The 11,069-nt window shown below is 41.6% G+C and overlaps 1 non-coding gene across 1 annotated transcript; it reads right to left on the minus strand.

The window, feature by feature from the left end:
* Positions 1–4,194: 4,194 nt before the first annotated feature.
* Positions 4,195–4,266, minus strand: TRNAW-CCA (transfer RNA tryptophan (anticodon CCA)). Its single transcript has one exon. It is a non-coding gene; the product is annotated as a tRNA-Trp (tRNA).
* Positions 4,267–11,069: the final 6,803 nt, after the last annotated feature.

The following is an 11,069-nucleotide window of genomic DNA, read 5'->3' on the forward strand; positions in this document are numbered from 1 at the left end:
ATCCATTAAAAATAAAACCAAAAAACATAAAACACCTTAAGGCCACAGTAGATGTTTGAATATATGCTGCTGGAACACTAATTTCAGCCGTTTTTAAGACCACAAGCTTTTCGAAAGTTTAACGGTTTTTAAATGTCCATTTAGGCACAGAAACCACAGGTTTTGCTTTTTCTGGTTTCGTGTATGTGTGTCTGAAGAACGAACTAGGAGGTCTGAGCGAGCTGGGGACCAGGGGCAGCCTAGAAATGTGTGCTCACCCTTGAGCCCCACTGAGGGAGATTCTTTTTCTCAAAAGAGGGAATGCTTTTCCAGAAGCAGTGGGGGACACCTGCGTCTTCGGTAGAGGTTAAGAAAATGGTTTATATAATTTTTTCAGTCCTCATTTTCCACTGTGTGCTGCTGCTGCTGCTGCTAAGTCGCTTCAGTCGTGTCCGACTCTGCGCGACCCCATAGACGGCAGCCCACCGGGCTCCCCCATCCCTGGGATTCTCCAGGCAAGAGCACTGGAGTGGGTTGCCATGTCCTTCTCCAATGCATGAAAGTGAAAAGTGAAAGTGAAGTCGCCCAGCCGTGTCCGACTCTTCGCGACCCCATGGACTGCAGCCCACCAGGCTTCTCCGTCCATTGGATTTTCTAGGCAAGAGTACCGGGGTGGGGTGCCATTGCCTTCCCCGTTCCACTGTGTAAATGGCCACAACCTGATGTGGCTTGGAAGTGCGATCAAGAAACATTCAAGTTGCCTGGCGGGGGGCAGGAAGTCCACCAATGAAAAGACCCAGGAGCGGGCGGCGCAATCCGGCCCAGCCAGTCCGGCTTGTCCTCGTGCCTGTCCCGCCTCCTCTCCAGGCCAGCTTTCTTGTTGCGGGTTCCCCGCTCCTCTTTCTCTTCTTGCCCTTCTGGTGCTCCGACCTCAAGTCCGGAGAACCAGCCTCTGGTCCCCTAGATATGCCATCGCCCCACTACAGGACCTCTGGTAAGCCTGTCTTCCACATTTGCTGTCAGGGAAAATAGACAGCTCTGTAGCCTGCTGGCTAGGGTTTGGTCTGGAGAAGTGGAAAGTGAGGCAGGGATTTCGTTACTATGGATTTATTTAGGTAATCTTGGTAAACTGGTTTTGGAAACTAGTCATCTGTGATAACCAGTAGTGGCATGAGATATTCTGAATGGACTTGAGCCACACTTCTGCCTTTGCTTACGATTGACTGTTGACTATGACCAAAAACACGAACTCCGTTCTTCACCTAATCTCCCTCCCCGCATCGTGTAACAGAGCTGATTCGTCCCCGGTGGAGATCTAGAGATTTAGAGATCATACTGTGAGTTTTTTGAGTCAGTGTAAAGAATTTGGCATCAGGAATGCCTGGTGTAGTTAAAGCGAAGCTTTGTTTCTGGCTTTGGCTTCTTACCTAAAGTGGGATTCAGGTGGGTTTGGACTCTCTGAAAATTTTGCTGAAAATGACTGGGGTCTGGTTTTATAGCTCATTTAAAAAATTTTTTTAACTAAATTTGGTGTCTTTGCTATTAAGGCAATAACTATAGACAAGTTGCTTTGGTTTGGTTTAAGAAAAATTGAGTGATAGCTCATATTCAGGCTTGTTATCTGTGTTCAAATCTCTTAAGCAGTTCATGCAACTTTTGGTTAATCCAGATTAATCTAGTTGGAAAAAGCAGCCTGTCATCACCTAAGAAACAAACATTTAAATAGACTCAATCAATGACCACCATAATTATAAATCCTGAAGCCTCAAGTTAAGCTGACAAGTCTTCCCTTTCCTCCCCACCTGCTTCTTTCCCGTTTTCTTTTAATTGACAGATAACATTAACTTCAGGTGTACAATACAATGATTTGATATTTGTGTATATTGAAAAATTATTAAATAAGTCTAGTTAACATCCATTACCACACAATCACACATTATTTTTTTTTTTGATAAGTACTTTTAAGATCTACTCTTAGAAACTTTCACATGCACAACACAGTATTATTAAGTATAGTCACCATCCTATACCTTACATTCCTATGACTTTATTTTGTAGCTCAAAGTTTATTCTTTTTAATCCCCTTCACTCCACTCCTGCCTCTGGCAATCAGCCATCTGTTCTCTGTATTACTGAACTTTGTTTAATATTTTAGATTCCACCTGTAAGTGAAATCACAGAGTATTTCTTTCTTTGACATATTTCACATAACATAATGCCCTCAAGGTTCATCCATGTTGTTATCAATGGCAAAATCTCATTCTTTTTTATGGCTGAATAATATTCCTGTGCATACCACATTTTTGCTAGCCATTCATCAATTGATAGATAATTAAGTTGCTTCTATATCTTGGCTTTGTAAATAAAGTTGCAGTGAACATTGGGGCAGGGGTGTGTGCACGCATATGACTCTAAGTGAGTGTTTTCGTTGTCTTCAGATAGATCCCCAGAAGTGGAATTGCTAGGCCATGTGATAGTTCTTTTTAAATTTTTTGAAGAATCTCCATTTTCTTTTCCATAATGGTTGCACCAGTTTACACTCAAACTGACAGTGCATTAAGAGTCCCCTTTGTTCCTGCCCAATGCTTGGTATTGTCTTTTATTAATTAATTTTTATTGGAATATAGTTGCTTTACAGTGTTTCTTTTGTTTTTAATTTTCTATTGGTATGTAGACTGGGGTGTCTTTTTTGCTATAACCATTCTGACAGGTGTGAAATGATAGCTGATTGTGGCTTTGATTTGCATTTTTCTGATTAGTGATGTTAAACATATTTTCCCATAATAGTCTCTTGTGATCCTTTGTATTTCATTGGTATTGGTTGTAATATTTCCTCTTTCATTTCCGATTTTTGAGTCCTCTCTCTCTCTCTCTTTTTTTTTTTTGATAAGTCTAGCTAAAGGTTTGCCAATTTTTAGCTTTAAAAAAATGAATCAGCTTAGTTTCACTGATTTTTAAAATTGTCTTTGTGGTCTCTGTGGTTTAGAAACAACTGATATTTGAGTTGCCTTCTATGCTTTGGAAAGAACATTTTGTGAAGTCAGCACACAGCAATAGTAATAAAAGTGCTAATGTGTGTATTCCCCTCTCAGACCATAAATTGCTCTGTTAAAATAATTTAACTGGTACTTCAGCAGAGCATGCTATGATGAATCTCTTCAGCTAATAAATCATATCATGTTAAACTCACTTAAATCCCTACTTTTCAACTAATAGAGTTATAATTCATCCTGCTTAATTCAGCTATGTTTTGATGAGTAGGGATAGGAGGCATTAAAATATCCATATATTATTCTTACTCCAACTGTCCCATTCGGCTGCTGGGCAGATACACCGAGGAAACCAGAATGGAAAGAGACACGTGTACCCCAATGTTCATCGCAGCACTGTTTATAATAGCCAGGACCTGGAAGCAACCTAGATGTCCATCAGCAGATGAATGGAGAAGAAAGCTGTGGTACATATGCACAATGGAGTATTACTCAGCCATTAAAAAGAATACATTTGAATCAGTTCTAATGAGGTGGATGAAACTGGAGCTGATTATGTAGAGTGAAGTAAGCCAGAAAGAAAAACACCAGTACAGTATGCTAATGCGTATATATGGAATTTAGAAAGATGGTAACAATAACCCTGTATGCAAGACAGCAAAAGAGACACAGATGTATAGAACAATCTTTTGGACTCTGTGGGAGAGGGAGAGGGAGGGATGATTTGGGATAATGGCATTGAAACATGTATATCATATATGAAACGAATCACCAGTCCAGGTTCAATGCATGATACTGGATGCTTGGGGCCTGTACACTGGGATGACCCAGAGGGATGGTATGGGGAGGGTGGGAGGAGGGGGGTTCAGGATAGGGAACACGTGTATACCTGTGGCAGATTCATGTTGATCTATGGCAAAACCAATACAATATTGTAATTAACCTTCAATTAAATAAATTTATATTAAAAAACAAACCTTGTATTGGTCCCAGTCTCAGGTTTTAACACACAGGTTATGAAAGATTCTCAAATTAGGAAATGCTCTAAGCATTCTCAGTGCTAGCTGCAATCCTATGGAGGCAAGCTTGAAGGTGAAGGTGAAGTTGCTCAGTCGTGTCCGACTCTTTGTGACCCCATGCACTGTAACCTACTAGGCTTCTCCATCCATGGGATTCTCCAGGCAAGAATATTGGAGTGGATTGCCATTTCCTTCTCCAAGGGATCTTCCCAACCCAGGGATCGAACCCGGGTCTCCTGCATTGGAGGCAGACGCTTTAACCTCTGAGCCACCAGGGAAGCCCTGGAGGCAAGCTTAGGTCTAAAAAATCAGATCTAAATTTGTTTCAGAGTTAACATGGCATTCTACAAGTCTATTTCAGAATTAAGGTGGAAACATCAATACTTCTGCGTCTTTGCCTGAAGAGGACGACAGAAACTAGTGATAGTGGTTCCCAAACTTGTTTCCATTAGAATCACCTGTCAAAATTCCAAACCTGTTAAACCTCAGACCAGTCAATCATAATCTCTGGGCAAGGATCACAGGCATCTGTAACTTTTACAGCTTTCCAGGTGACCCCATGTGACAAAAAAAAAATGGGGACCTGTGAATTAATGGCATCCACAAAATTCTTTAGTTTCATCCCAGGTGTTGAATCTACCATTCTGCCTCTTGAATGGTAGAGTCTATAATAATGAAAATATCTTTTTATGGTCAACCTACAGGAACAAGTGAGGCCAGAGGACTCTCTGTGGTTACTTTATCTCAATGAATGTAAATTGAAGCGGAAAGTAAAATTTCTTCTTTGAAAGCCAGGAAAAGTCAAGCCATCCATCAAGTTCTTCTCAAAACCATCTAATCATTATTATATAAGCAAAACACATGAGGTTATTTTATAGCAGAAAAATTAGTACCTATTTTAATGTTTTGTGATTGATTTTTGTTTTTGATCAGATTATGTCTGTAATAAGTACCAAAGCAATGACAAATAAAGTAAATCAGGAAGTAATTTTTGTCTAAATTATAATTATGATTTAATAATTTTATTTGAGTTAGCTTTATTACCCAACTTTATTAATTACCTAATCATTTGTAACTGGGTAATTAAAACTTTTTTAATGCTCTTAAATGGTCCTGTTATAGAAAAAAAATGATGTAGTTACTGAGCCTTTTTATACTTACATATATTACAAATAATAGACATATCTGTTCCGGGTTGAAAGAACACAGAAGTTTATTGATTTATTTAACAAGGCCTTTATGATTAAATGCTCTCCAAGATGGCAGCGTAGAAGGGCATGCACTCATCTTCTCCTGCAAGAACTTCAAAATTACGACTGGCTGCTGATCAACCACCAACAGGAAAATGTTGGGTCCCAACAAAAAAAGTTACCCCATGTCCAAGGGCAAAGGAGAAGCCCCAGCAAGATGGCAGGAGGGGCAAACTCACATTCAGAATCAAACCCCATACCCACCAGAGATGTTCAGAGGGCTCAAACAAAACCTGTGTGCACCAGCAGACCCCACAGAGACTGAGCCAGACCTGTCTTTGAGTGTTCCAGTGTCTCCTGCAGATATACAGGTCAGCAGTCACATGCTGCAGGGGCTCTGGGTGCAGCAGACCAGGGTACGGCATAAGCCCTCTTGGAGAAGGGCACCATTAACGCCCCCATAACGCCACCAGAACTTACACAGGACTGGGAAACAGACTCTTGGAGGGCATAAACAAAACCTTGGGCTCATCAGAACCGAGGAGAGAGGAGCAATGACCCCACAAGAGACTGACCCAGACTTGCTCATGAGTGTCCAGAAGTCTGTGGGGAGGCATGAGTGCAGCAGTGCCTGCAGGGGACCTGTGAAGGAGGTCACCATTATCTTCATTACCTCCACCATAGTTTGGCCTCAGGTCAAACAACAAGGAGAGAACACAGCCCTGCCCATCAACAGAAAATTGGATTAAAGATTCACTGAGTATGGCCCTGCCCATCAGAATAAGACCCAGTTTCCCCTTAGTCTCTCCCATAAGCTTCCATAAGCCTCTTATCCTTATCCATCAGTTCAGAACAGTTTCTCAGTCATGTCTGACTCTTTGCAAACCCATGAACTGCAGCATGCGAGGCGCCTGTCCATCACCAACTCCCAGAGCTTACTCATGTCCATTGAGTTGATGATGCCATCCAACCATCTCATCCTCTGTTGTCCCCTTTTCCTCCCACCTTCAATCTTTGCCAGCATCAGTGTCTTTTCAAATGAGTCAGCTCTTCCCATCAGGTGGCCAAAGTGTTGGAGTTTCAGCTTCAACATCAGGCCTTCCAATGAATATTCAAGACTGATTTCCTTTAGAATGGACTGGTCGGATCTCCTTGCAGTCCAAGGGACTCTCAAGAGTCTTTTCCAACACCACAATTCCAAAGCATCAATTCTTCAGTGCTCAGCTTTCCTTATAGCCCAACTCTCACATCCACACATGACTACTGGAAAAACTATAGCCTTGACTAGACGGACCTTTTGTTGGCAAAGTAATGTCTCTGATTTTTAATATGCTCTGTAGATTGGTCATAACTTTTCTTCCAAGGAGTTAGCATCTTTTTATTTCATGGCTGCAGTCATCATCTGCAGTGATGTTGAAGCCCAAAATAGTAGTCTGCCATTGTTTCCACTGTTTCCCCATTTATTTGCCATGAAGTGATGGGACCAGATGCCATGATCTTCGTTTTCTGAATGTTGAGCTTTCAGCCAACTTTTTCACTCTCCTCTTTCACTTTCATCAAGAGGCTTTTTAGTTCTTCTTCACTTTCTGCCTTAAGGGTGGTATCATCTGCATATCTGAGGTTATGGATATTTCTCCCAGCCATCTTGATTCCAGCTTGTGCTTCATCCAGCCCAGCATTTCTCATGATGTACTCTGCAAATAAGTTAAATAAGCAGGGTGACAATATACAGCCTTGATGTAGTCCTTTTCCTATTTGGAACCAGTCTTTTGTTCCATGTCCAGTTCTAACTGTTGCTTCCTGACCTGCATACAGGTTTCTCAAGAGGCAGGTCAGGTGGTCTGGTATTCCCATCTCTTTCAGAATTTTCCACACTTGATTGTGATCCACACAGTCAAAGGCTTTGGCATGTCCATCAGAGGGCAGAAAGAATGAAAACCACAATCCAGAAAGCTTAACCAATCTGATCACATGAACCATAGCCTTGTCTAACTCAATGAAACCATGAGGACTACCCATGATGGAAGAGTCATGGTGGAGAGTTCTGATAAAACGTGGTCCACGAGAGAAGGGAATGGCAAGCCACTTCCTTGTTCTTGCCTTGAGAACCTCATGAAAAATATGAAAAAGCAAAAAAATAGGACACTGAAAGGTGAACTCCCAGGTCAGTAGATGCAGAATATGCAACTGGACAACAGTGTAAAAATAATTCCAGAAAGAATGAAGAGACAGAGCCAAAGCAACAACAATACCAGCTGTGTATGTGACTGCTGATGGAAGTAAAGTCCAGTGCTGTAAAGAGCAATATTGCATAGGAGCCTTCAATGCTAGGTCCATGAATCAAGGTAAATTGGAAGTGGTCAAACAGGAGATGGCAAGAGTGAACATCAATATTTTAGTTATCAGTGAACTAAAATGGACTGGAATGGATGAATTTAACTCAGGTGAATATTGTATCTACTACTGTGGGCAAGAATCCCTTAGAAGAAATGGAGTAGCCCTCATACTTAACAAAAGAGTCCAAAATTCAGTACTTGGACACAATCTCAAAAACAACAGAATGATCTCTGTTTGTTTCCAAGGCAAACCATTCACTACCACAGTAATCCAAGCCTATGCCCCAACCAGTAACGCTGAAGAAGCTGAAGTTGAACAGTTCTATGAAGACCTACAAGACCTTTTAGAACTAACACCCAAAAAGGATTCCTTTTCATTATAGGGGACTGGAATGCAAAAGTAGGATGTCAATAGAGAACTGGAGTAACAGCCAGTTTGGCTTGGGAGTACAAAATAAAGCAGGGCCAAGGATAACAGAGTTTTGCCAAGAGAACACACTGGCCGTAGAAAACACCCTCTTCAAACAACACAAGAGAAGATTCTACACATGGACATCACCAGATGGTCAATACCAAAATCAGATTGATGATATTCTTTGCAGCCAAAGTTGGAGAAACCCTATACAGTCAGCAAAAACAAGACCCAGGGCTGACTGTGGCTAAGATCATGAACTCCTTATTGTAAAATTCAGACTTAAAGAAAGTAGGGAAACCACTAACTAACCACTAAGTTCAGTTCAGTTCAGTTGCTCAGTCATGTCCGACTCTTTGCAACCCCATGAATCACAGCATGCCAGGCCTTCCTGTCCATCACCAACTCCCAGAGTTCACTCAGACTCACATCCATCAACTCAGTGATACCATCCAGCCATCTCATCCTCTGTCCTCCCCTTCTCCTCCTGCCCCCAATCCCTCCCAGCATCAGAGTCTTTTCCAATGAGTCAACTCTTTGCATGAGGTGGCCAGAGTACTGGAGTTTCAGCTATAGCATCATTCCTTCCAAAGAAATCCCAGGGCTGATCTCCTTCAGAATGGACTGGTTGGACCTCCTTGCAGTCCAAGGGACTCTCAAGAGTCTTCTCCAACACCACAGTTCAAAAGCATCAATTCTTCGGCGCTCCGCCTTCTTCACGGTCCAACTCTCACACCCATACATGACCACTGGAAAAACCATAGCCTTGACTAGACGGACCTTAGTTGGCAAAGTAATGTCTCTGCTTTTCAATATGCTATCCAGGTTGGTCATAACTTTTCTTCCAAGGAGGAAGCGTCTTTTAATTTCATGGCTACAATCACTGTCTGCGGTGATTTTGGAGCCCCCCAAAATAAAATCTGACACTGTTTCCACTGTTTCCCCAACTATTTCCCATGAAGTGATGGGACCAGATGCCATGATCTTCGTTTTCTGAATGTTGAGCTTTAGGCCAACTTTTTCGCTCTCCTCTTTCACTTTCATCAAGAGGCTTTTTAGCTCCTCTTCACTTTCTGCCATAAGGGTGGTGTCATCTGCGTATCTGAGGTTATTGATATTTCTCCCGGCAATTTTGATTCCAGCTTGTGATTCTTCCAGCCCAGCGTTTCTCATGATGTACTCTGCATATAAGTTAAATAAGCAGGGTGCCAATATACAGCCTTTACATACTCCCTTTCCTATTTGGAACCAGTCTGTTGTTCCATGTCCAGTTCTAAGTGTTGCTTCCTGACCTGCATGCAGATTTCTCAAGAGGCAGGTCAGGTGATCTGGTATTCCCATCTCTTTCAGAATAAGGGCCTAGATCTGATAGATAGAGTGCCTGATGAACTATGGAATAAGGTTTATGACATTGTATAGGAGACAGGGATCAAGACCATCCCCATGGAAAAGAAATGCAAAAAAGCAAAATGGCTGTCTGAGGAGGCCTTACAAATAGCTGTGAAAAGAAGAGAGGTGAAAAGCAAATGAGAAAAGGAAAGATATAAGCATCTGAATGCAGAGTTCCAGAGAATAGCAAGAAGAGATAAAGCCTTCTTCAGTGATCAATGCAAAGAAATAGAGGAAAAGAACAGAATGGGAAAGACTAGAAATCTCTTCAAGAAAATTAGAGATACTAAGGGAACATTTCATGCAAAGATGGGCTCGATAAAGGACAGAAATGGTATGGACCTAACAGAAGCAGAAGATATTAGGAAGAGGTGGCAAGAATACACAGAAGAACTGTGCAAAAAAGATCTTCACAACCCAGATAATCACGATGGTGTGATCACTAATCTAGAGCCAGACATCCTGGAATGTGAAGTCAAGTGGGCCTTAGAAAGTATCACTACGAACAAAGCTAGTGGAGGTGATAGAATTCCAGTGGAGCTGTTTCAAATCCTGAAAGATGATGCTGTGAAAGTGCTGCACTCAATATGCCAGCAAATTTGGAAAACTCAGCAGTGGCCACAGGACTGGAAAAGGTCAGTTTTCATTCCAATCCCAAAGAAAGGCAATGCCAAAGAATGCTCAGACTACTGCACAATTGCATTCTTCTCACATGCCAGTAAAGTAATGCTCAAAATTCTCCAAGCCAGGCTTCAGCAATACGTGAACCATGAACTTCCTGATGTTCAAGCTGATTTTAGAAAAGGCAGGGGAACCAGAGATCAAATTGCCAACATCCACTGGATCATGGAAAAAGCAAGAGCATTCCAGAAAAACATCTATTTCTGCTTTATTGACTATGCCAAAGCCTTTGACTGTGTGGATCACAATAAACTATACTATAAAGGTATGACCAAAATCAAATCCCTTACAGTTATATAGCGGAAGTGACAGATAGATTCAAGGGATTAGATCTGATAGAGTACCTGAGAACTATGGATGGAGATTTGTGACTTTGTATGGGAGGCAGTTATCAAGACCATCCCCAAGAAAAATAAATGCAAAATGGCAAATGGTTGTTTGAGGAAGCCTTACAAATAGCTGAGAAAAGAAGAGAAGCTAAAGGCAAAGGAGAAAAGGAAAGATATTCCCATTTAAATACAGAGTTCCAAAGAATAGCAAAGAGAGATATGAAAGCCTACCTCAATGATCAATGCAAAGAAATAGAAGAAAACAATAGAATGGGAAAGACTAGAGATCTCTTCAAGAAAATTAGAGATACCAAGGGAACATTTCATGCAAAGATGGGCTCGATAAAGGACAGAAATGGTCTGGACCTAACAGAAGCAGAAGATGTTAAGAAGAGGTGGCAAGAATACACAGAAGAACTGTACAAAAAGATCTTCACGACCAAGATAATCACGACGCTGTGATCACTCACCTAAAGCCAGACATCCTGGAATGTGAAGTCAACTGGTTCTTAGGAAGCGTCACCACGAACAAAGTAGTGGAGGTGATGGAATTCCAGTTGAGCCATTTCAAATCCTAAAAGATGATGATGTTGCAGTCCTGCACTCAATATGCCAGCAAATTTGGAAAACTCAGCAGTGGCCAGAGGACTGGAAAAGGTCAGTTTTCATTCCAATCCCAAAGAAAGACAATGCCAAAGAATGTTCAAATACTACACATTTGCACTCATCCCACATGCTAGCAAA

The sequence above is a fragment of the Ovis canadensis genome, chromosome 22, assembly GCF_042477335.2.
Source record: "Ovis canadensis isolate MfBH-ARS-UI-01 breed Bighorn chromosome 22, ARS-UI_OviCan_v2, whole genome shotgun sequence".
NCBI lineage: Eukaryota > Metazoa > Chordata > Mammalia > Artiodactyla > Bovidae > Ovis > Ovis canadensis.